The sequence below is a fragment of the Lonchura striata genome, chromosome Z, assembly GCF_046129695.1.
Source record: "Lonchura striata isolate bLonStr1 chromosome Z, bLonStr1.mat, whole genome shotgun sequence".
Classification (NCBI taxonomy): domain Eukaryota; kingdom Metazoa; phylum Chordata; class Aves; order Passeriformes; family Estrildidae; genus Lonchura; species Lonchura striata.
The window spans coordinates 12,506,764-12,534,037 of NC_134642.1; the positions used below are offsets into that span (position 1 = coordinate 12,506,764).

The 27,274-nt window shown below is 36.9% G+C and overlaps 1 protein-coding gene across 9 annotated transcripts in view; it reads left to right on the forward strand.

Annotated features, from left to right (window-relative positions):
• The window catches only part of LHFPL2 (LHFPL tetraspan subfamily member 2), a 133,220-nt gene that overhangs the window by 36,049 nt on the left and 69,897 nt on the right, over window positions 1-27,274 (forward strand). Inside the window, exon 1 of one of the 9 annotated variants that reach the window (XM_021547262.2) lies at window positions 3,519-3,730. The exons of the other annotated variants lie outside the window; for them this stretch is intronic. The gene's annotated coding sequence lies outside the window, so the exon portion shown is untranslated. Of the gene's footprint in view, window positions 1-3,518; window positions 3,731-27,274 lie in introns of those variants that run through there. 9 annotated transcript variants of the gene reach the window in all.

Below are 27,274 nucleotides of genomic sequence, written 5' to 3' on the forward strand. Positions count from 1 at the left end.
ACTGTATGTAATAGGGGAATAGTATGCTGGCCACAAGAGGACTAATTATAAGTATAGGCCTGTCAGGTTTTATCTGCAAGACTTGTAATAGGAGTTGGACATGGAGAGGAAAGCTAGGAAGAAGAGTCAAGTTGATCCCTCCCTTCCCCTCCCCTCCCCTGCCCTTCTTTAATAAGCCTGGTTTTTTTGTGCATACATTTTTGTCACTCCTAGAATTGCAGGAATTGTTGTGTCTTTAGCTCATCTGTTAGAAGGACTATTCCATCTCTATTACCAGCTTAGACTAAATTTGTGATAACTGGGTGCTGTTCTTGAAAGTTTGGAAATTCTCTGTTAAAGGGTAGGAGGTTTTGTTGATCTGGGTTGTTCGGGTGTTTTTTTCCAAAGTCTCCACCATCTTAAGAGATGAGCTTGCCAATTCATTTGCTGCTAAAGACAGATGCAAATGAAATCTTATCTGAAAGAAGACTTCTTTATCTAGGTTGGAACAGGAGTTTCCTTCTGTGTCACAATTTATTCTGTTACCACTGAGAAAGATAAAGGTTCCTCAGTATTTTTCAGCTCTTGATGTTTTTTTTTAGAAGACAATTTAACTTTAGCAGGTATTCACCTTTGCAGGTAGTGAAGCTTGGGTATGAAGTTTATCCTGATATTATTTTAACACTCTAAATAGGAGTATTCAAATTATATATTTTTTTTTTCAGATGACAGATAACGTTTTTGTTTGCTTTTTTCGTCAGCTAATCATTGAAGACCTCTGCTGATTTTCAAAACAGTGGTGGCTTAGACAAATTTTTCTAGAGTTCACCGTCCCTCTAGGTTTAAAAATCACAGGAAAGAAGTGTTGTATCTCTTGGCACACTTCATGTGATCAGATGTGTGTGTTCGTATATGGCCACATAAATTCATTTGCTAACTGACAGATAAGTTTAGGTCATTTAAATTCCTGTTCTTTAATTAAGTTTTTTAATTCTAAACCTCTGTTTAAAATACATGTAAGATCTTGGGGTTCTCAAATGCTTTCCTGGAAGATGAAGGTTTTGTTGTGACATTAAGTATCCTTAAAAAGGGAGGTCAGGGTATTATTATCAGTTATGCTTTAAACTTAGTTATCTCAAAGAAGTGAAGATAGATGTCAGGCACTGGATATATTATTCTGTGGAAGAACTGTATTTTCTAACTGAACTGTGAAATGTGCATTTGTCCCTGAAATTGGATAGTTATGCATACATTTGTAAAGTACATGCACTTGTACATTACTACATAAAATACTGTGAATATGTGTGTTAAAATACTTAGGACTCACAATGCTAGCAGTAACATCTATTACTTAATTAACAGATATTTTAATGAAATGTGTGTTACAAACTTGACCATTTTTGTGTTGCTCAAAAAGAAAATGGTTTTAAGTTAAATGATTGTGCCCTTCAGTCATATAAAATAAACCAGCAAGCTAATAACATTTTTAGATTGGTCTCTCCTAAGTCTGAGTTTCCGTTCCTGTTCTGCAGAGGAAACTTTGCAGATTGCAGAAAACTTTTACATGAGCAATTGCCAAGGCTGAGTGCTTGTGCAGTACTGCAGTCTTAATAGAAAGCAGAGATGTCTGGAGTAATCAGAAAAAAATGATGTGTGAGCCTAACTCCAGTCAAATGATACTAGAAAAAATATTACAGATGAGGCAAATTAGAGGTGTTCTGAAGTCCCACAGATGGGCCGACTTTTCCACTGGTATTCAAGGAGGGCAGTACTGTGGGTGATCCACTGTCTTGATTCCCCAGAATTGAGGGAGGGCATACCCTTGCTCTGCTCCTGACCAGTCCTTCTCTCCCCCTCTCCCAGACTAAATGAAGACAAAAAGAACTCAGGGTTAGGATGGGCTGTCATGCTGATGTAAAGGAGGGAAGGAGATGGTACTGTCTGGTCTGGTATAGGGGCAGAGTGAAGGGAGGAGAGGAGGGGATGCCTGCCCTCATGTTCCTTTCTCACTGGAAAAAACTTTAAAGCTCCCAAAGCTGCAGCCATGGGGTTACAGGCAGGTCTCATCATCTTCTACAAGATGCTTTTCTTTTGTGTATGTTGCTCATCATTTGGATCAAACGAGGTCAGTGGATACAGGATAAGATGTATGAGAGTTTTAGGAACAGATCTCAAGCTTGGCTGCCTGTGAGGGTATAACATGACTGATACCATGAAACTGGTGTTGTTCTGCTTCAGATCAAAGGTTTGCAATCTTTCCACATCTTATTTCTAATTCCAGATAATTGGGGACAAGCACAGCAGGACACTGTCTGTCTGACACATCTAAATAAACTCTTATTGCAGAGATTCCTGTTCAAAGCATTCCGCCTTTTCCCTCCCCAGTGGTTGTGTTTCACAGATGGAAGGAAGCCATTTTGTTTTCACAACTTCTGTTATTGCTGTTTGGTTCTCCCCTGGGTATCTCTTTTTCTAGGATTACAGTAGCAGTAATGTTAGTTTTGGAAAGAGGAAAATAAACTGGTCTGTTCCTGGAAATCGAAATAGTGCTTTATGGAAAGAGTAGACGTGGTGCTGTGGCCCTTGTACGTAGTGCTCTGGATTGAGGAGTGACTGGCAGACGTGGCAGTGGCCATGCTAAGATGATGCAAGCCAGTGTCCCAGAAAAACATAGAAGACAGTTGTCAGCAGTGAGGAGTTAAGTGATATCACAGAAACAAAGCCTACTCATTCTGAGATCTATCAAAATACTTGCTGTCTTGCAGAGACAGACTGGTTGAGGTTGAGTTACTTGCCGTATTCTAGATGTCAAATATCTGGGTCCTTATCTTCTGTTGGGATCATGCACTTCTGCATCTGTAGGCAGTAAAGAGCAATTTCTGTTTGAAGGGATCTTCTGAGGCAAAAGGCATTACATGCTTCTCACTGAGGTGTCACACTACTCTTGCCTGCAAAAATAGCAGGAATGTGCTGGTGTGTTCATCTGTGCTTGCTGTGAAAGCTGCAGTTAAGCCTGACCTGCAGGGCAATCCCCCTGTTTCAGGGGGATCAGTTTCCCATTGCTTTGTGAACTGTCCATGCACTTCTTGTGTTTACATGAAGGAAGATGGACCGGTTCTTGTGTGACAGTGCTGGCGGGCAGAGCAGCTCTCGCAGCTGGGATAAAGTACATAGCAGAGTCCTGCCAATGAGTTTGTGATCAGCCTCTTTGCATCTGGAAACTACTAGTAATAATCCCATTCTGCCAGCCAGTACGTGAGGACACAGTGGGAACTATTTGCGTTGTTTTGGTTTTACTTTTTTGTGTTTTAAGGCTGCATTTAAAAAAAAAATTTCAGTGATGATCTATAATGGAACAAAAGATAGGAGCAGGCGAGTGGCCCTGACACTGTTTTTATACTTTTCTGTCTGGAGAACTGCTTGCTCTTGGGTTTGTTTAACAAAACTCAGAGGCTCTGTAAACACACCTTGGCAGAGAGAGTTTCCTGGTGAATAGCAGGCTTCCATCTGCATTTGTGTGGACTTAAAAAGAGTGTTTTGATGATGTGGTACACTGCTGAGCTAGGCTCCAGAAAGATGTCAACAAGTTCTGTACTGGTGTATGTGAAGTCCAGCACTTAAATACTGTATTAGACATGTGGAACATAACCTTAATGACTTTTTATGAGCATTTAGGGCAGAAGTACGATGGTATTAACACATTCAGGAGAAGTATTCTCTGCAAGGATCCCAGCATGAAATTACTTATAAGGTACAAATTTTATTCCTGCCTTGCAATTTATAGATTGTGACTTAATTTTTCCCAACACTATATTGTCTTGTTGTATCATGCGGTTTACTGAATCTCCGGTGTGAGATTTTGTTTGAATTTAAGAACTTTCCTAGGAAAAATAATTGTTTCTTTTTCATTAAACCATTTCCTATAACTCTCATGGCCATTCACTCTCTTGTGTAATTTGAAAATTGTTCCTCCTTCAGAGTATTTCTGTAGTAATTTTCAACCCTGAAACGTTGTACAGCTTAAGTAAGGATCTAGTTATCTGTCAACTGATAGTTAAGTATTGTGTACTTTTACTTTTTAGCCTTGGTCCCTATTTACTGCAGATGTTACCGGTATATCTAAAATCCCTGAGGAAATACAGTAGAGTGAGAAAAGCAGAGGGAAGATGGTTGCTCTATGTCCAGGATGGAGCACTCTGCTATGCTTCCTGGAGAAGCAGACCCTTCCTGACTGTTCTGCTTCCTGGAGGCACATGTCCCATTCTAATGGATCTGTGGACATGATGTAAGGAAGAAAGGAAAGCTCTGAAGTTTACCAGAAACTTTATTTTCTTTACAGAGTAACTTTGCATCAACTAATTCAGTTTAATTCATCTTGCTAAGAAATGGAAACTCATGTTTTAGAGTTTCAGTATTTAGAACATAGCCTGTTTTGCAAAATGAGAAATTAATTGATGCATGCTTTAAGTAATCTGTTATTTAGGAAACCGTCTCTTAATGGAAAATACAGGGCTTATGTACTATAACACAGCTTCACAAAAAGAGGTGAGTACAAGGAAAAAGACCAACCATGTTAACAGATTTGAATACAAGTGAAAAGCAGGTATTTCAGATTTAATTTTCCTTTGTGGCAGGTTTAACTGTTGTTCCCTTGCTTAATGGTGAGGAATTCAATTTGATGTTACCTTTTGACTTTTCCAGCTGTGTTCTTACTCCTGCCTAATTTGTACCATTCATTGCCTCAGGCTATTCCAAGCTTCAATACAGATAAGAGAGCAAACAACCCCTGCCATCCAAAAACTAAACTAAAACAAAGGCCGTCTAAAATAGTTTTCTGTGCAGGTTTTCCCCTGCTGTGGCATACATCATCTGTCATGATATTTGAGCGATCTTTATTCAAGTTTTAAATACTGTTTCTACCCAACAAACTTCAAAGGACTTAGAGCTGATACAGGTTTAATTATCTTTACCAGCTGGGTGGGACTGAAGTGCATCTTTGTGGAAAGTTACAAGAAAATGAGTTTGTGTTACAGTTTCAAACAGCATAATGATTTTGCTAAGGAGAACTTGACATCCAGTGCCTGTGAAATTTACGGAAATATCTGAGAAACACAGATACATTTTTGATGTGAAACCTTGGAATTTAGATGTTGTAAAATGCATACATTCTTTCAATCATATGCATATACATCCCTTCTAACTTCATCTTTTGAGTATTTTATTCTTGCTCCTTCTCAAGCTTCTTTATTTTTCTTTCCTTTCCTGGATTGTTACATTTTCTGTCTGTGAGGTCCTCAAAAAAGAAATTTAGATGGTATTGTTCTTGAACAAAAACTGGTAAGCTAGTACAGTGTAACATGTCAGTCTTCATTTTGTCAAGTTACATAAGTTTTGAGGCTCTTTTGCTTAATTTTGCATTCACTTAATTTTGAATCCCAGCATGGACTTTTGAAGGTAGGCCAAAGTGTGTATTTTCAGTGTGCCCTCAGTTACTAGAAGTCCAGCATTTTTGAAGCTCATTCTCAATGAAGCAAACTTCACAGCAGAATACAGGCACTATCCTGTTGTTTAAAAGGACTCGCTTGTTTACTTCTGGAAAACATGAGAACTGTGAAGGAGCCAGTATTGCAAATCTGCTTTAATCAAAACCCAATGAGACTCATCAAGAAAAACCTCCACCATATAGTCCTGACACAGAAGTTTAACAGATGGGCCTACTGAGATTATTTTTAGACATGTAAATTGGTCGAATGTTAGGAGTAACACTTTCTTACTTGAACTGCAGCCAATGCTTTGTCAATTTTTTCTGCATAGCCGCTCAAAGGTTAAATTATAGTGTTTTATAAATGTTTCTTTTTTTGTCTACAAATTTTGTTTTCAAAATCTACAGCTATGAATAAATAATTTTTTAAAAGTGGATTTTTTTTTTCAATAGTCAAGAAGCAATGCAGTATGCTCTTAAACAGATTCATGAAGAAGATAATTGAAGGCTGTTAAGCAAAGCTCTAGAAAATCATTATACAATACAAGCACAGTCTTTGTAAAGCTTTATGGATAACCTACTTTTAAAATAGGCCCCAAGAGCAAAAAAATTTCAGATTAAAGAATATGTTCTTATGTCTTAGGTTGTGGTGCTTCTGAAGTGCAATTTTCCCAAAGCTCTGTAGAAGCTACAAATAGTAAACTGACTGTTTCTTGGTTGCTATGGAAAAAATGAGGAATTTGAAAATACAGAAACAAGAAAGCGGCAATTGATCCTGGTGTTACACAGGAACATCTGTCTGGAGTTTCAAAGGCAGCTAGCTATCAGCTATGGCAGATTTTCTGTCTGGCTGTGTAAGGATTGTGTGAGCTTGTTGTGTCTATATTGAAGCTGCTGTTGTTCTCCTGCTGTGAAATGACAGATGGACATGTCTATCCTGAGAGATTTGCGACTTTTGGCTGACTTGTAGTTTCTGAATCCATGCATAATAGGGCTTGCTATAGTCCTTCAAGAGGGAAGAAAAACAAAAATAGAAGAAAAATCCAAATGAAACATATGGTGCCAGGCTGTATTGTGAAGTCATGAAAAGTAAATTCCTTTCTTCTTTTTGAAGGCAGATAAGTTGTTTTTCTGAATGGGAACGATCAACTTTTACTTTTTTTTTTTTTGGTAGGGATGTAAAATATCTGATTCATATGTATGTATATGTTTTTCTTTGGCTCCGATAAAACAAGTTATGGTGCTTTTCTAGTTTAGTCACATAAACAACCAGTACAAACACATGGAATCTGAAAAGAACAGTAATGAAGGAGACTAAATTGGTTGAGATATGTGGAGGACATGGTGTCCAATTCAGAAATACATGTTTTGTTTTCTGATGACATGAATTAACATGTCATTAGAAGCATGTTAATTAGTTTTCCGGTTGCATGAGTTTGTCTTAATATGTAGCATAAATGTATGCTAATTGGGTAATAAATATATTTTATGGTTCTGAAAATGGTTTGTCTGACAAAATCTTATTAAAAACATTTATCTCTATTCAGCTCAGGTAAATATGTTTTTGACTTGAAATAAATGATCCTAGAATTTTAAAAAGGAGATGGAATTACCACTGGTATGGAAACATCTGTTGGAAAAATACAACTGAATTAATTTGGGTCACTGTTATAATGTAAAAATAGATGCTGATGATTGCTCCTCAGTTTGCCATTGTTCACTACAAACACTGGCATTTCTACTTCTGTGCTGTTTTCTCTGCAAGTTTCTGAATTGTTAAGGTTTACTAATACAATCTGATAGCCAAGTACACATCACTGTAATTGTTTAAACTGGGGGCTATAAACCACCCTTCTAGACTCAAGGATCTATATAAGTGAATGTCTTATTTAAGTCCTGTGCAAAGAAATAAGTAATTAAAAACTATATCTAGTACCAGGGGAAAAACAGACTGGGCTGTGGATCTGCATAGTTTTTGTTTTCCAGAATGTTTTGTTATCATGTTAATAGAAAGCACATATTTTTAAATCAGTAGAAAGACAACAAATGGCTTGCCTTTCCTCATGCTGTACTTCAGGCAGATATGTTACAGCTCACCTCTCTGTTTCCTTTAGTTCCTTACAGATTAGTTGAAGGAACTGGGTAATCCAGGCCAGGATGAGGCAGGATGACATGTATCTCACCCATGGACACACTGTGCAAGTTTGTTGCTCCTGAACAAAGTGTCACTCAGAGGCAGCCAGTCAGTACCTCTTTCTTTTTCTTAAACTAGTAAGAGACTCTGCAATTCAAGTTCTTCAACTGCCGTGTTTTGTGAAAAGTGATACTTCTTTCTGCTAATATATAACTTTAAAAAGTCAAAAGCAGTTAGTTCAATTCAGTGTAGTGTAATTGAAGTACAGTATAGATACTATAACCTTGATCCTATTCAGTAGAATTTTGATCCATGTCCCAATATAAGGATTTCTGCTTATCTAAATTGATTTTTGCCAGTGTGAATTGAGAATCCTTGTCAGCTGTGTTTCTGGATGATTCATGTTAAGACATAATTGATTTTTCAAATCCTTGTTTGAATGGTAAGGTGTAAATAGCTACTACTGACCAAACAAAAAAAAATGCAAATTTAATTAATGAAACAAGGACACTGTGGACATCTGTGAGAAATAAGGGTCAAGAAATTAGCTGATCCAGTCCTCCTTCATCTATGTATGTTATTGTATTTTTCCTCTAACATGTTAGTATTAATTTCAGTTCTTCCAAATGTGTTTTGGATAAGTCTTAACTGTTCTAGTGGTATGCTTTCTGATGAGGTATATATTGGCAACACACAGAAGGTGTGAGGCATTGTACTTTCTCAGGTCCCATGTATGCATTGAGTGCAGCAAACTGAAATTGTACTGCACAAGTAGTATCATAGACCCAAAGCTTGTTAAGGGAAAAGAATGAATACAGATATTTTATTGGTGAATGGGATATGGGTAAAAGGAGGGATTCTACTATTATACTTTTTGGGCTACAAGGAGTTTTGAAGCTACAATATGTGAGTTAATTCAGCATCTGTAGTATCAGTAAACAGTGCTGGAGAATAGAGCCAGAGGGAATAAATTCTAGAAATTGTGTGTTGACATAACTGGGGACCTACTTTTTTATTGGTGTCTCTTGCTCTTGGTTTTCTTTTTCTTTAAAAAAACTTCCTTCTCTTTAATTTTTCTTCTATTAAAAAACAAGAGGGGAAGAGAGAACACCTTTTTGATATGCCTAGGTTAATTAAATTATTTAAGTAAGTACAGAAGGGATGGGATGGTTTCCGGCAGTACCAGTAGGTCACTTCAACTGATTAGTGGAGTTTTTGTGTGCTGAATACACTGTGTGGTCCACCAGTAGGTAACTTGACATTTCCATTTACTTCAAGGCAGGTAGAGAAAGACGGAGTGCCTTCTTGCACCTCCTGCTGCATTTCCTGTGTCTTGGCAGGCTGCATTGGTATTTCAGGAAAACTTGACTGGGATGTGACAGTGCTGACTGGGATTGTGAGACAGCAGGGGATTTCCATTAGCACATTGTCCTCCTACTATGGCAGTAAGGAGTACCTTGGACCGGAACAGTGGAGACACCAGCTTCTTGCAATTCCCCAACAGTGTAGGTGAAGGCAATAGATAGATAGTAAATAGTGGATCTCTACTTGCCAAACCTGCCCAGAGAGGCTTAATAAGTTTTTCGCTGGTGTTTTGTTAAACTTCTATTGAACAACCCTGTTTTATTGCCCCTCAAGAGGCTTTTGAAGCTAAGCAATAAGGTTAGTGGCTTACACCACTTTTTTACTATCTTAATTGAAAGAAAAAATCCCAGACAACCAACCACAAACATTTACTGCCTTAGGGGCTATCAGTGCTTCAAACTAGTGGTTTGTTGTTGGAGTTTGTGTTTTTGTAATGTTTTTTTTTTAAATCTAGGTAGCCAGGAGTCACTCTTACTGAAGTCAAGGTCTCATTTTTCCCTCTCTCCTATTTAAGGTCTGGTGTGATCAATTTATGTTTTTCTTTCACTGATTTTAATACCTCAAATAAGAACTGGAAGATTGCTAAACTGAAAACTCAACATTGTAATTTACCTCTTTTTCAGATACTAGACCAAATATTCAGGGAGTCTTTAAAACAGCAAGAGAGTCTTCAGAAGACTGGGTAGGGGCAAATATGAACCTATACTCCCTACTTCTTTTATATTTATTTATTTATTTATTTATTTATATATGTGTGTATGTGTGTGTGTGCACACATATATAGTAAAGGTGTTGGGGAAATACGAAGGGAATTGCAAGCCAGTCAATAAAACATGAAAGAAGAAAGGAATTACAAGTTTATCAATGAAACCTTAATCCCTGCACTTTTTTAACAAGTTATTAAACAATTGCTTTATAAGCACCTCTTGGATAATAAAATTGATAAGCAACCAGTCTAGATTTATAAGAGCCAACTATGTCAGGCAATTTTAATTTCTTCCTTGGTAGTATAGCTAACCTAGAAGATGAGTGGTAGATAGATGAGGTATCTTGACTTTATTATTTTTTCATGCAGTGACCATGTGTGATATTCTTGACTACCTCACATGTCACTCATAGAAGAAGGTGGGGAACTCCACATAAAATCATTCTAAAATGAACACTCAGGTGGCTGAGAAAAGGTCTTTAAGTATCATTAATGGTTTACTGACTACTGAGAAGTCATTTCAGATGGGTCCAGTTAATCTTCTGGTTTTCTTCTGTATTTTTATTGGGTATTTGGCTAGTAGAACACAGAGAACATTGGTAAATGGTTATCAAGCAGACCCTATGAGTCCACTTGTTGAATATAATGAGTCATGAAATGTAAGTAACAAAAGCAAACCTATTATCAGATGGCCCAGATTCACTATACAGGGTACTGTGCCTCAACTGGAAAATTTAGATGGATCTCACATGGGCAAAGGGATGGCCGAAAAGCAATTTGACGGTTTGGAGAGACAGTGCCAACACAATGAGTTGAAATTCCAAAAGGTGAACACAACTTGCTGTGTTTTGCATGCTTCCTGGAAGAGGAATAAAAATTTAAAGTAGTCTAGCCAGTGCAAATCTGGAGTTTATAGTTAAAGGACAGCAATACCTGTTTATACTTCTGAGATACATAAATAAGGAATGCTGCATTTAAAGGGACATAGCTGTTATTATCTGTTTGGCACTAATGAGGTCTTAGGTAGAGTACTGCATACAGCAGCTGTGATAAAGTGCTTTAATACTGTAACCTGCAAGAAGGTTTTGAAGGGAGCGACTGTTTAGTCTCACAGGAAAAAAATGAGAGCTGTGAAAGACCTCTCAGAAAAAGTTACTATCTTTATAGGACATACTGTCTTCCATTAGGAGGAGGGCAGAAAAAAAGTAGCAGTATAATTTGAATGGATGATAGAAAAGTAAGAATGGTCTTAGATAGACCATTTTATGTGGCAGCTGCCTAATACCTGGTGTGTACTGTGTGATTTATCCATTTACATATTCTCAATAACTCATTTCCTTCTGTTTGTTAGAAGGGACGGGTTCTCACATGTCCCATAACTGGAGATGGGGAGTCTCAGTGACAGCAGACATCTTGAGTCATGCTAGTTTTCCAGGATGAAGTGTTATTGTCATTTCTGGTAGCTATTGAGCATAGCAGTGAACGGAATCTGGGCAGCAAACTCTGTCCAAAAGAACAAAATCCTGTTTCGTTATTAACAGGTGATGACAAAATTAAATCTAGATTGGTGTGTTGTCTTCCCTATAGAAAAGATATCAGATTTAGCCTCATCTTTAGAAAAAGTTTTGAAAAATTCCTGTGTACTTAATTCTTCTTACTGTACAAGAAAAAACTAAATAGGTCTACCACTAAATAAACCCCTAAAACACCTGCAAATCCACCCCATGGCTGCATAACTGGACTTGATTGGCCAGTTTACCAATGTTCAGATAAATCTGAAGGGATTATTAGTCCTCATGGAAGTTTAGTAGTTAACCAGATTGAAAGCACATCTAATATGCAAAAGGAACAGAAGTTGGCCTAAATTACTTCTTTCTCCTTATACTGGGATCTGTGTACTATGCTGGGGTGTTCCTTAGGTACAAGGTCCACCATCCAGGCTTAATTGCCACTGAATTAAAAAAGCTTTCTAAAACTAGACCAAAATTTAACTTCTTTGTAGAATGCAGCCTTGGCTTTTAAAAGTGGCTGTACCTAATTTGTTTTCCTATTTCAGGGTTGGCTATGGATCATGGCTTGTTTCCCAGTAGTGAATAAAATCACACATATGAGACAATTTTTCTTACTTGCAATTTTTGTTTCTCACAATAATTTTACATAACTCTGTCTAAATCTGTTGTGTCTTACATTATATCATGCTGCTCACAGAAATAGTGATTAATGCTGTTTGTAAACTAGGAGGGAATTAAAGAGTCTAATGGCTGCATGCATTCTGTGCCTGTTGGTTTGTCTGTCTTCATCTGGTATTTGGCATATTTTCCTGTATTTCATGAGAACAGACAACTAGGCATGTTCCAGTCAGGCCAAGTGTCCATTTAGTTTCATACTCTTTCCAAAGGCAGCTAGTAAACATGCTTAGGAAGGAAAATATAAGAAATGCTTATAATATATGTAGTGATTCTTTCCCATGGTTAGGTCCCTTAATTAGTGGTTTAGTAGTGTCCTTTGTTGAACACAGGCATTTGTGTTTTCAATAACCAGCAGTGGCTCTGTCATTCAAGAATTTAGGAGGGTTTTTTGAGTCAATTTGTCCATTATGTGTGTCCAGTGTCTTGATGCAATGATTCCATAATTCAGGTGTAGACTGCGAGGAAAAAGCATTTACTAGTTTATTACAGATCTATTGTTATAGTAACCTGTCCACTGGATTTTGTTGTGAGAAATGGATCCTTGTTGATTTTTCCATGCATCAGTCATTCTGTCAACCTCTTGTATGCTTCTTCTTGGTGTTTTTTCTTTGCTGAAGGCTTCCAATCACTTTAGACTTGGAAGGTTTGACAGTCTTTTGATGAAGAGTCAATCTCACAATACTGTGAAAGCACCACCATCCACTTGGTCACCAAAGCACTGAAATTTTTCGCTTTGTTATCAATAAAACTGAGTGAAAATTTCTTTAATTAACTAAGATCCTATGAATTATGGGTTAGATGAAAAATATAAATTAAGGAGGAACAAGATTGTAGATCTGAAAATTATGATAATTTCTACAAGTAGTATAATACTGAAGTTCCTTCCTTTGTGTGCTGTACATAGTCACTAACAGTGGCTGCTGTTATTTGATGAAAGTTATTTCCACAGGCATTTTTTGGTGCCAAAAGCACTTGTAACAACTGTGTTTTTATGGTTTCTCCCTTTATTTTTATGTAAAAATTGGAGAATAATGAAGGCAATCTTATTATAGCATTTTACTTTGTTTGATAAACATGTTGACAGACAGCTGGTGAGGCTGAGATACAAATTTGGTTAAATAAATTTCATTTAAATAGGAGCAAAATTACTCTAAAATTAAGGAAACCCCAAACACTTGCCTTTCATTCCAAATAAAATCATCCATTTACCTGGTCATGAACTGGATCTGAATTGTGACCAGTCTATTGAGCATATAAAAGAACTCCTCTCCAGGTGTCCTGGCTGTCCTTTTGTGCCTCTTGTTTTCCCTATTGGCCAGCATATGAGCCTGTCTGTGGTTTATCAGATGGCCCTATTAGTCCCCATCCAGCAATACTGCACCTTTGCAGCCTTGCATGAAGGAGTAAGTGTATTTGGAATACAGTGGTGGAAAGGGCACTGTGGGTGTTTGTTGTGGAAGCTTTGGTTTGTGCATCAGCACTGTGCAGTGCAGAAGGTTACGGAACAGGGAGCAGTGGGAAGGGCTGGACATTGCAGCACTGCTGATTGTGAGCACGTTGAGCATGAGGTGGGGGGTGCTGGGAGAAAATTCAACAGAGAGGCTCTTGGGACATGGTGAAGAAGTGTTGAGTCCTCTTTAGTGTTTCACTTCTGCCTGGAAATTGCATAATTCTTTGGTGATAAGGGATAAGGAGCGTACATAGCGCAGAGACCTTCCTGCCAGTGTAATTTGTGCAGTCCTGATGCAAGGCATTGTCCTGGGTTTCTGTCCTGGGATCTGTAGGTGCTTCTTTCTCTATGTAATTTTCCTGTTCAGCCACCAGCAGAAAGACCAGCAGACTTCTCAAAGCTTGATCAACTGTGAAGCATGAAGCTGACAACAGTAAGCTTCATTAGTAGAGGAGCTCATGGATCTGGTTGCTTTAATTAGTTTTCCATAACTGAAGAAATCTTTACCGTATAAGGGTTTATTTCAGATGCAAGTTTTCCATAGCAGACAAACACTATAAATTTTAACTAAAATAATTCAGACTCCTCTAAAATTCGATGAAATAGGCTCTCTTTGTTTTGAGTGATTTCTTCATATATTGTATCAGAAGCCTTAGTGTAAGAAGGATTGGAGAGATGACTCATCTGGCCTTGCTAGGTTGCGTGAAAGAAACTGTATATTGTGCAGTTTTCAACTACAGGCTAGAAGTTCGAAGTCTGTGCTGACCCTGTGATGGAGCTACATACTTCAAAGAATTTCGAGGAAAGAATTCCAGAATGCAGAACTGGCCAGGTTGGCAGGCAAAAGGTGGGACAAATATGTGGCTCGTTGTGAAAAACTAAATTTAAAGTCAGAAAACTGTTTTATGGGTCTTTCCTCTGTACATTTATCAATGTTGTTTTGAGTTACAGAAGTCAAAAGCAAAGGATGAATTTTACCATTAGTCTGGCAAAAGCACAGACTAATGCTTTCTAGTCCTGTGATCATAAATGATAAGCTAAAATATGTGGGTTTTTTTAGTGAATAGCTTGTACTCTTATCTAATAATTCACACTGTGTTAAAGTTAAGAGTATTACAATCCATCAGCTCTTCTCTGTTTGAAATTGTAAAATGTTCCTTCTCTTTGGAAATGGAGAATTCTGTCTGACAAAGCTTATAAACCTTGAATTTAGTATAATAATTAAATTTTCTTTGTCTTTCAAAGTGAAGTCAATTCTCCAGTAGCCAGTAATAGCCTAAAGTTATTCACACAGAAGCCAGAGCAGTTGAATTAAAGCAGTATTTAGCACTTTCAAAAATTTACTTATCATATATAACATTTTTGTTGTTGCTTTAGAGGTTGGATTATTTTTTGGGTAGCCAAGTGATTTCATATTATAGTTTTATACTTTCTTTGCTGTTGAAAAATACCAATCAAAGAGGAGTGGTTTGGGTGGGGGGATCTTTGGAGCCTTGTTTCTAGGCATTGTTCCAAAGTACACAGCTAAAATACTTCGTAGATCTTGTTTAGAGCATGGCCTTTAATGGAAGATCACTTTAAGATCATGTTAAGTCTTTTTTGTGCAATTTTGCAAATACTTGATGTTTGTTCTTTCCTTCAAACTCAACATGACATTTCAGTGGTGGAGCTGGCTGTTAAAAATACATAGCTTGTCCTGCATACTCTGCTTTAAAATGGACCAGAGAGCCTGTCAATTTTTTTCTGAACATGTGATGCTTTTGAAGAAAATGAAAGAAAGCGGAGAGCACATGAGAACTAATTGTACAGAAGGCTCAAGGTATTATCTTGCTGTAATAAATGTGGAGGGCTTCCTTTGGACTGTTTTGGTAAGGTTGTACCCTGATCTGCTCCTCAGTGCCCATGACTGAGATTTATGATGCGTGGTAGATGCCTTTAGGCAGAGAATGAGCAGTCAGCTTTTCATTAATATGTAACAGAGAGACTAGTGGGAACGTTGTTCCCATGCTGTGGAGAGCTTATAGTGAATTCCTTCAATGTTAAGCAAGATAAAAATAGTTCTCCAGAAAATGTAAGCTTTAGCTAAGCCCTTTGTTTTCTGAACATACATTAGAACAGAGTTTAAAACTATGTAATGAAAGTAAAAAGAGCATCACATATGGTCCCTCTCTGTATTGTAATCTTGAAATTATTAAGCTGTTGAATACATTTAAGTAAAGATTTAAAATTGATCAGTAGTATTTGTATAGCACTGGGCAATTTGTTTCTGTGCAATCTAAAGGTTATGTTAGAAAACTCTTATGGTTTTATAAGCTTATAATCTTTGCAACTATTTGTATGTCCCCTTTCTGTATATTGATTCTATGAGGGGACTTGAGTGGAAGAGCTGGCCTATCTGTCTGCAAGTAGGTGACTTGCTGAATGAATCCAGTGGCTCCTGATGGGCAGAGCAAAGGAAGAATTACACACTGGATAAGACCAGTTTCCTTTGCTGCTGTTTGGAGGCATAAAGTTTCCACAAATTTTAGTTTCCACAGGAAAGGGAACAAAGATGCAAGCCATTGATACAGTCCTTTAAAAACAGTGGTGGAACGGGTCATGGAGGGTGGGTTGCCAGAATGGAGAGGGAGAGAGAACAGCTGTTGAAAGGAGCAGAGATGTTGTAGCTGAGGGGCCAAACACAGCTGAAGGAGGCTGGTTGCAAGCAGAATGAAAGCTTCTAAAAAGCAAACAGTGCTTGAGGCATCTTGGCTATACATTAATGTTTTGATCTGGTCTCCAGGTACATTCAGGTATGGGAGAATCACAGGCAATATATGTGTATAGTCTATTATATTTCTGTGAAAATAGAATGTGTTTGTATTCTTTTTTAAGTCAATTTTTAAAATATAGGTCTCTTCCTTGCCTCTTAGAACAAAGATGTTAAAAGGCTGGAGGAAATTGCATAGGTATGTTTCAGCCTCTGCATCTCCTTGAGGAGTAAATGGTCCATGACAAGGATGTCGAGGGGAAGAAACCTTTTCCCAATGATCTCATACTTTACTGGCTTGGAAGTGAAGCCAGAACTGTAACCCTTTCCTGAAAAAAGAAAATACTGCATTATTGTTTTGCAAAGGAAAAGAAAAAAAAAAACAAACCCCAAATATTACTTGATTATTAAGATGCTGTTCTGCTCCCCATGTGTGTGGTCAATGAATCATTAGGGGACTTGGCTGTGAAGGTGTGTTTCTGTCCTTGCTTTGTGGTGGTTCAGATTGTCCCATCTCTCCTGGCCAGAGGGGCTGGAACTGGCTTGGTCTTTAGCATGCGGCCACTCTGTCTGGTCCTACTGAAGCTGTGCCAGTGCACAGCTGGGAGCTCATCCCCTCTTGGTGTGGTGGAGAAAGGGATGTTGGCCCTGACTGTGTTACTAGCACTGAAGGAGAACAGAATGGAGATCTCGTCTCTATTGCAGACACAGTTCTTATGGCCCTGAACACTGAACAGTGGCAGACCTCTCTGTGGATCTCATGTTGATCTAAACATTTGCTTTTTGTATTTGTATTGGGGGGGATGTGAGACAGGAAATTGCTGCAAGCCGACCTAGTATCATAAATTTAACCTGGTATGTGTGTCCATGAAAGGATATGCATTAGCTTACAGTTACTAAACCAGTTTTACTTTGCTGGCCTAGTTTCCCAGGGCAAAGCATACTTTTGAAATCACTGTGGCAGCTGGTTATGATTGGTTTTGGTGGCTGCAGCATAGTTTGTGTCTGAATTTAGGAAGAAAGGAAAGGAAAATAATAGGTGTGAAGTTAAGCTGCATAACATATAAAATGCACAGCATAATATGCATATCAGAACATCTCAGCTAGGTGAATTTTTATGATGTTAGATATTTGAATAGAGTTGCTGTCACTCACCTGGCTGAGAGTCTCACCTTGGCTGTCAGGCAAACAGAAATCCTTAATTGATTTTTGGTGTAATACTAAGAAATAGCAAAGATGCATTTAGCAGAAAAACTCTTCCTTAAAATTCAAGCAGGAAATAAGTGGAAATCCCATTGACATTGTGTTGAACCAGGAAAGTACTCTTAATTTACAGATATTGTTCTGACTGAATACAGAAATTTATTTGTTTTGTAAAAGGTAGTAGAAATACTTAATTTAAAAACTGGGACAGTGTAAGCATATTGCTTGCCCGAAACACTTCAGTGAAGGAAGTGTGTCCTTCCTGCTTTCCTAGAAATTAATGTTTTACTTTAAGTAGTAGTAATTTACACAACCTATGTATTCAATAAGCAATATAAACTGTAAAGGACTAAAAGGGGTTTGTTTGTCCTTCCTCATGATGAGTGTCTTTCATCTCTTTACTGCACACAGCCTCAATTACTAAAGAGTTGTATTCTTCTATATGAAAAAACACTAGTAGCAATTTCATGTTTTCTCATTCTCAAGCAATAGCTTTAAGTATCAACTCTTACTATTTATTACTTATGTTAATTGTGTCTTAAAATTCATACTTGACTGCTGCAAAAATATGGCATAGCAAGATGCCATGAACACTTTTTTTTGTAGGAATATTAACCATTTCTTTGGCTCCATGGTTGTAGGAGTATTAAAAATATCTTCTTGCCCCATGGTTGGCCTCACAACGTTCCTGCAGAAGTCTCGAAGTTGTTCTGTTTTCTGCTGGAAATGTTAAGCATAACTATCATCTTGTGCTGAATTTTATTACAAATACTTTTGTTTTATAATCTAGACAAAATCTGTTTTATATAGATATTCATGAAATGGGTGATTAAAGAGATGGATTTTTACTCCTCTTTGCCTTTATAAGTAATGAAGCAAATTCTGCCACTATTTTTCCTTCTCATTCTATTTTTCAAATAATTTTCTAAATGTTAAATAACCTTATGACATTTCCACTTTAGATAATCCATGCCACAAATTGAAAAAACTTTACTCCAAAGTTAAGGTTGAAAAGAATTTTTGAACAAGGTTGTCTTTTCATGCAGATAGAAAGATGGGAGTAGCCTATCAGTCTAGGACAAGGGTCCCAAAGAAATGGACATTTTCCATAGAGCTGAAAGAAAAAATAAACAAAATTTTTGTCTGTGACTAGACTGTTGATATAGAGATGAGTTGGTATAGAGATGAGTTCTTGGCCCACAGGTTCTTTAGTACTGCAGATTAGATTTACCTGTCTGAAAGGCATTTTTGCATTTATATCCAACCAGTTCATTGCTATTAAGGACTTCTTTATGTCTTGTCCACATACTGTTGGATCACAGAATCACAGGTGTGAAGATGCAGAATATCTTCCAGGGTCATCATCAGACAGCAACTCTTGGGCTGTCCATTATTCTCAGTCTTCAGCAGTTTATTGTCTTGGCAATTCAGTCCTTTGAATGTGAGGGAACATTAAACAAAACTCTGAAAAATTCTCAGTAAGCACAGCTTTGCCTTTCAGGCAGACTGTGGTGCTGCAATATAGTCTGACCAAAAAAGGCACACTACAGTAGTAATTTCCTTGCATGTTAGTAATTTAATTGTTTGATGCTAGGTAGTTAATACTATTTGTTAAACTAAAGTTTTAGATGAACTAAAATTCAATAAAAGGAATTTTGGCTACAATGCTAAGATAAACCTGAAAATTATGACTACTTACTTTAACCAAGAACCTGCTTTTTGTAGCCTACCATTATTATTTTAAATAAATGTAATTTTACAGAAGCTTCACAGAGCTTCTGATTTTGAAGATGCAGAAAGAGATGGTTTCTATTTTCCTTGTTCAGTAGTAGCAACTACCTCTGAATTTCATTCTTGCTAGCTGATAATTTTAGGCAATGAATTTTAACAAGCCAGATATGATATGCATCTCAATGAAAAACCCCAGATATGACTAAAGGATAGGTGAAACTACATCCATGGCCTCTCAGGTTCTTTACTTTTGGTCCACTTTAATGGACTTTTAATATTGTGAGAAGCAATGATTGAGGGATCCAGAGTGAGCAGGAGGAACATACCCTGATTAGGCTTTTAAAATCACAAATAAATATTTTTGGAGTTTGATTGTCATGTGATGACAGAAATATTGAGTGTTATTTAGAAAGATTAGAGAAAATGAAGTAGCATTTAGTTAATTAATATTTGATTCTATTCATTAAAAAAATACTTGTTTCAGGAGCAGTATGCTCCTGATTGAGTCTGTGGGAAGCCATTATATTAGGCACAGAGATTTGAGAGCCAAGCATAATAGCAATGTATGCTGTCATCTCATCCAAAACTACTTGTCTTTCATTAAAAGCTATAGGTTATATTATTATCGGTTTAGGCTATAAGAGTTAAAAAAAAAAGAGATTAAACCCTTCTTTTAGACATACTGTCTTTCAGAAGAACATGTGTTGTAGATAACTATATGTACTATATATAACCTGTTGTAAGAGGTAGTAATTCACATAAATATCTGAGAGAAATGTTACAAATGCCTGAAATATACATATAGAAATTAATATTATTTACTTTCTTAGGCTCTTTTTAAATTCAGTTGAATTTTAAGTTAAATACAATCTTTCATCAATGTGCTTATGATTAGTCTCTCTCTAAAACCACTTTTACCATCTAAAGTATTTTTAACAGAAATATCATAGAATGGTTTGAGTTGGAAGGGTCCTTTAAAAATCATCTATTTCCAACCCCCTGCCATGGTCAGGGGCACTTTCCATTAGACCAGGTTGCTGAACACTTCCAGGAATGGGACATTCACAATCTCTCTGGGCAACCTGTTCCAGTGTCTCACCACCTTCAAAGGAAAGAATTTCTTTCTAACATCTAATCTAAATTTCTCTTTTAGTTTAAAACCATTCCCCTTGTCCCTATCACTATGTGCTTGTGTAAAAAGTCACTCTCCCTCCTTTTTATCAGCCCCTTGTAAGTGCTGAAATATTGCAGATACACAGTATTCAGAAGACAAAGAGAGGACAGATACTACTAAATTACTGAATTTTTTTAAGTAGCATTTTCTCTATATGACTTGCAATTTTGCAAGCTTGAGCACTGCACCTGGGTGGAGAATCTTGAATGGTATTATCTGGATGAACTTTGTTTCCAGAAAATGGGAAGAAGTTGCAGAAACTTGGCAGTGTTTATTCTAGCATATTCTAGTTTTCTGTGCATTCAGTGTTTGTGGAGACTATCCTGCCTATGACTAGTAAAGACACATAGCTCCTGTTAGTGAAAACTGTCTTCCTCTTACATGCAGCTTGTGTTTCTGATGTCCATCCTCAACCCTTATCCTTCAGCAAAGGTCACAAAATGTTGAGGGGCCTGAAGCATCTTGCCTACAAGGAGTTGAGCCTGTTTAGTCTAGAGAAGAGGAGACTGAGAGGGGATCTCCTCAATACATATAAATATCTGAAAGGTAGGTGCAAGGAGGATGGTGCCAATCTTTTCAGTGGTGCCAAGATGCTGCGCAAGGACCAGTGGCAAAAAACACAGGAAGTTCCACCTTGATATGAGGAAGAACTTTATATTGAGGGTGGCTGACCACTGAACAGGTCACCCAGGAAGACCATGGAGTCTTCCTCTCTAGAGAAATTCAAAACCTGCACGTTCCTGTGTCCCATACTTTGGCAGGGGGTGTTGGACCAAGATGATCTCCAGAACTGCCTTCCACTTTAACTGTTTTGTGATTATGTGATTTTTGTGAGTGCATCGTTATATGTAAACCAAGAGTTTTGTTCTTTGATGAATTTAGTTTCTGCCGTGCTTCTAGATTAGTCTCTATAGCAGCCTGCTTCTTCCTTAAAAATTAAAAAATGAAATTGATGAATCCCAGCTCTCTGAGATATCTTAGTGACTTTGATTCATAATTTGGAAGATGAAAACAGCTTTTAGGATCTTAATGGTGTGTGCCCTAGCTATTGAAAAGATGTTTAATATTCTTGTGAGACTTCATATTATTTAAGACTCTGTATAGATAAGTAGTAGTTCTCTCTGATTTCTTGTGGCCAGTAAGAACCCCATCTTTGAGAGCTGTCATTTTCTATTTGTTTAAATAACCGGAAGAAAACCTGCTGTAAGTTTTTGATCTATTTCAAAAAGCCTGGGATAAAGCTTTTTATATATAAGTAGATTCCATGTTTTACACATATGTACATTTGGCTGATGTGTTAATGGAAGACTTTTAGAGTTTCAAAGAAACTGAAGATGCCATTTTGCACAAGAAAGCAATTTTTCAAAGTCAAAGTAGTACTCCATTCTCAAAAAAAAAAAAATTAGAATAACTAGCCTTGTTGTTGCTCAGTTTAGTTATTGTTATAATAGAAGTGAAGGTGGTGTTGAGCATTTGACAAGTTCCTCAATATATGTGATAGAATGTCATTCTGTGTTGAATACCTGTCATCTTTTGTAGATACAAAAAGAGGAATTGGTTCAGCTTTGCACATCAGTGCTCCTTTAATACAAATTCTCCATTGATTTTTCTTCATTGTTATTCACGTATTGGTGGGGAGTAAAATTAAGTTCCAAACCATTGTCTTCCCTAATGTAAAGTAAAAACAAACTATTTTCTTGGTTCCCATTTTATTTTATTTCCTCAATTTGCTCTTTATTGCTTTGTGTTCATTCCTTACTTCATAGGAGTCATTAAATAGCTGCAGTGATTTTTTAAGAAGATGTGAAGGGACTTGAACAGGAATTTATTTTCTGTCTCAGGATATTAAAATCAATTTGATGGCTACATGTTATGGTGCTTTTCCTCCTTCCCCCACCGATGGAAACATGAGTGGTTTAATCTAGCCCCAAATTGCTCTATGGAAACCCTTTGCTCTTAAGTCAAAAAACTTAGTGCAATCATTTTCATTTGACTGTGAATAATTTTATAAAAATACTGGATCAAGTTTCAAGCTTCGGGTCCCTACTGATACATTAAATTCTTCATGGTATTGGCAGGGAAGAAGCAGGGGACCTTTCTTTAGCTGGATAAATAGGAGAAGTGTCAACTCCAGATGCCTGAGGGAGAGACTCCAGACAAGCTTTAGTACAATTACAGAAGGACAAAGTGGAAGAGACCCATGGGACTCGTATGTGTACTGAATTTCGTTTAGCTTTTTGGTCACAATTGGAGAAAAGTCCTGTTGCAGTCTTTAAAGTGGATATGCTTGTAGCCTTTTTGGTATAAATATGGGGATGTGGCACATATATGCAGTAGTATTTTAGGAAATGGTGTTGGCAGAGGGTACTCAAGTTAAAAAAATAAAAATACCTCTCTTTCAGTGCCCACAGCACATGGAAGAGTCAAGACCCTTCCTTGGGACATTTCCCAGTAGCTGAAGTGGACTTGCATGGGACTGGTGCATAACTCAAGCAACATGGATGCTTAGCTTTGGTGCTGTCCTGACATAAGCAGGATTGTATGTGTAGCAGGGAATTTCATTTGTTCACCTGATACTCTCTGCAGACAGTTAGTAACATTTCTGATCTCTACTTGCCTCAGAAAGCCTTCAGTGATTCTTTACATAAACATATTTATAATCATAGAATAAAACTCAAAGTCATTATTGTTTGCAGTATGTTGATGGGCATGGTAATCGGATCTGCATAACCTGCCTATTTTTTCTGTATAAATAAGAATATTTATTGTATTTTAAGCTTTAGCCAAGCCATATTGCTTATCCTTTTAATGTTGTAGTGACTTAGTTCAGATTTGTTAGGAACATTTCTTTGAAAGCACAATGCTGTTTGATCACATGCTCTGCATTATAAATCTTGCTTTTCTGATGCTCTCTGTTACATAATGAAAATTAGAATTTATAATTATAACATGCAATGCATCCTCTTCATGCCTTCTAATTCATGTAATTGGTTATCATATGAATTTTAAATGACTGTCCTAATTGTCACCAATTGTGTTGAGCAGAATACTTTTAGAACCCATCACTGTCCTTTTCTGTAGAAGATGGACCTTTTTTTCCTTATCTGAATAACTTATTTTTACATAAATTATATTGATTCTGTTATTTGAACTCCATTTCTTCCACACCTTTTCTGTGTTTTCATTTTAGGAAGTTTCTGTGTTTCTCATTTTTGTTCTTCATCTGCTCCATCTGCTGTGACACACTGGTGACATGGAGCAGTTACCCAGGTTTAACCTGGTTTCCACTCTCACTAGTACTGGGGAGTGTGGGGAGTGTGTGTGTCACAGAACTCAAAATAAGGACTCTTCTTATTTTACAAATAAAGTGTTATGATTTTGTTTGGTTGTTTGGGTTGGGTATTTTTGGAGTTTTTTTGAGCTTCTGTTTTAATCTGTATTTTTCATCATAATGATTGTGTAGGAATGTTTGAAAACACCTTTTCCAATGCAAGGTAATTCCATATCTCAGGCATGTGCCCTTTTAAGAAAACACCAAATATTTGGAAGGTTACAGTACCATGGTAGCCCTTGGCAGCAGTATCTGGTTTCTCTGTGTGTGACCGGACTGAAATTTTGGCCCTTGCCTCTCTGGGGCATTCTTATATACAGCTAACTAATAGATACAGAATCACAGAATATTCTGAGTTGCAAGGGGACCCACAAGGATCATCAAGTCCAGCTCTTCAGTGAATGGCCCGTTAGAAGATCAAACACACAGCCTTGGCACCATGCTCTGACAAAATGAGCTAATCTCAGCAGTTTACTTTAATCCCAGAATTAATTAGAAGATATTTTTTAAAAATGGTGTCTTTCATCTACCCTGAGACCTCCCTGTGAAGTTTTCTCAGTCAGTGTAGATAATGTAACTCTTGTGCTTGTTGTATGTGGAGGTCAGATGAAGGTCCAAGGTGGTATCATAAGACCATAAATAAAGTAGTTAGAAGTATCTGGTCAGTAGAAATATTAGGCCAGTTGACTAAAATACAGAGGAAATTTGGATGGATGTTTTCATAATTTCTACTGCTCTTTGTCTTGAGGACTTACTGGAGGAAGCACTTGTTACATTTAATGGCTATTAGTGGGTCGTTTGTTTTGTAATTTGTTCCATCATTTCTTGAGCAAACATGGAACTAAGCATTCAGAGCAAACTGGCAGATGTCTTTAGTATAACTGTGTAGTTATAGAAAAAGTGATTTCTTGAGCCTGACATTTCCCAACATGCTTTGATGTTGTCTGCACTTGTTTTGGCAAGTACAGTGAAGAGTTGATATTTAGTCTTCCTTTCTGTGCTTATCCACATTTTCTAGGGATCAAAAGAAAATTCACACATATCACTTGAATCTGTGATCTGTTCAAAGGATGCCAACTGTCATACTGTTACAGCCCTGAACATTCTCTTGCTACTACAGTGCTCCATGACAAAACAATGTATTTTGTGTGTTCTGCTTCTGCATAACTTTTAAAAGTTACCTGAATTCATAAAATGAATTTTTGCTGACTGGGTAGAATACTGGGATGTGAAGTGATGATCTTTAGGAAGAAAGTCTAGATTTTGCTTTGCTTAGTTATAGATGATGACTTCTTAAGAATGTATTAATAATTTCCATCTGAGAGCATCTTACTCTTTTATCTTACTTAGAAAAGCAACAAAAACATTTAGCAAAAAAAGCTTCTTAGACCCATGGTGTTTTGCACTTTGGGATACTATTACACATGCTTGCGATTATCTACTCTGCAAACAATTGTCAGAGAACTTCATCTGTTTTCCAAGTCCCACAGAAGAACAGATGTGGAATTAAGTTTCCAACAATGTACTGTTAATCACTTACATCTGGACACGAAACAAACTGGAACTCAGTGGGAACTGATTGGATGCTTTGTTAGTTGAGCATGGAGTGGAGAATTTGCATTGTTCTCAGTCTTCATCCTCTGAACAGCCCTTTTGAAACAGTACTAATATATGAACAAGACAAGGGTCTGTTTCAGATATTTTTATTCAGATCTTTTTAGAGAGCCGAAATCTGAGGGGACCATCTGAATGGAGCTGGACTGTATTATGTGGATGAATATGGAAGAGAGATTGTGTATGTATGTTAAATTTTCATTTATTTGAGAGCTCTTTTAATGCTGTAAAGGATACTGAAAAGTAGCTGCATATCATTTGTGTGCTTTCAAAAACTATTACTTAAACCAGTCAGCTTTGCCTGTAAGAGATTTAAAGTCCATGTTCAATTGCTGGAAAACTGTAAGAAAGCAATTATGTCAGAAAACCTACTCATGTTGTGCTCTTAACCTTAGCATTCATTGGAAAAAATACTTGAAAAGGCAGCTCATATAACTACTTCAGAAAGCTGGTTTTGGGGGAGAAAGGATCACTATTTGGGGACTCTGAAACTTAGAGCTTCAACTTTACAGAGTTCTTATTATGGATCAGTACATTTGAAGGTCACTGAGACCTAAGGAATCATTGGATTCTTGTTCTTTGAAATATTTTTTCCCTACTTGGTAAGAAAACTCATGGAAAAAGAACTATACTTTTTCCTTGTCTGAGTGCCCTCTGAAATATGTATAGGTCTAGAAAAATAGTACCTCCTCATAGGAATCTGCGTTTTCTGCTGCTGTCAAATTGAATCTGTTGTTAAAATGTGTAGCTTACCTATATGTGATGAATTTCAGTTACTTGATCCTGTGTAGCCTGGAAATAATTTGCTTTCCTGAGCCTTTAAAATAAAATAAAGGGAGTGGGGGTGTGAAGAGAGAATCTAATAAATTTATCATTTCTTAAATCTGATGACCTTGGTTATGCAGACAAGATTATGTCGTATTTCAGGGCTTATAGTAATTCCTTGAAAGTTTTTAAACTCTCTTAGGTGTTTAGCCTTATTTTACATTGTAAGTAAAAAGGCTGTGAACTCAGCTGTGTATGGCTTTTGGCATGAAAATAAGAGTTGCCCCCAAAACTTGAAGATATTAGTAATGATGCATTTTCCTGACTCCCACAAAGTTCTCCGCCTAACTGCCTCATTGGCTATTCCTTAACTTCTCACCTTCAGGTTCATCATTATGTTTATTCTGGTAGTAAGCAAATGGTCAAAGCCAATTAAAATGTTAATTCCTATTGAGATAGCAAAATACAGTGTTTTGAGAGATGGAGAGAACAAAAGGATCTTTCAGAAATGTTTGTTATGTTCTAGAGACATGTTGACTCTTAGCTTGACTTTTAGAGAGATCTGTGAAGCTTAGACCAGAGTTTATATAGTCTTTAAACAAATCTTTCATATGGATTTCCTGAGGCTGTTTTGCTTCTGCTTTGTGAAGTAACCAGTTTCTTGCTTTTCTTTGTTTTTGGAGAGGTCTGCTTGACCTTAATTTTTCATGTTTTCTTTCAAAATAACTTTCTTTAATGGATATTATTTTGTTTATATGCTTTGCAGAAGAAAAAAAGAGATAATAAAATTCAAAATAAACATCTTTATACTCCCCATCTCGTTTTTTAGCCTTTGTCTAGAGTGAAATAAGTGGCTAAATGTTTCATGTTCTTTAAACATGGCTTTGTGGATGTGGTTGATGTAGATATTGTGTACATTTTCAAGCCTTAATAAATGTAGTTGTCTTCTGCCTTTAATAATCAAAAGCCTGGGATACAGATAATAGATCTGTATGGTGCTGATAGAACTCAAATGAGAAACAGCATTTTTGATGAGTAATACTTTGAGAACATTTTAAATGGGTTTAGATTGCATGTATTGATTTTAACAGGGGGGTTTGAGACAGTTTCAAGCTATTTAATACTTTTTTGTTGAGAAGTGATTGGGAGGTATGCTAATATACTTTAAAAAAAATCTTTGGATGAGAGGGCCTTTAGCAAGAGAGTTTGTTCCCTTGTTACACTTCTGTTGTTCCTCCTATTATGTTTTGTTAATTTGTTAATGTTAATTTTTGTGAATTTGTTTCATCATGTCATCAGCCTCTGACATAGAACTAGAGAGTTTTCTTACCTCTGCTCTTTTTCTTGAAAGGTTCTTGTCAAAATCTTCCTTTTTCAGATGATCAAGAACTTATATCTCAGT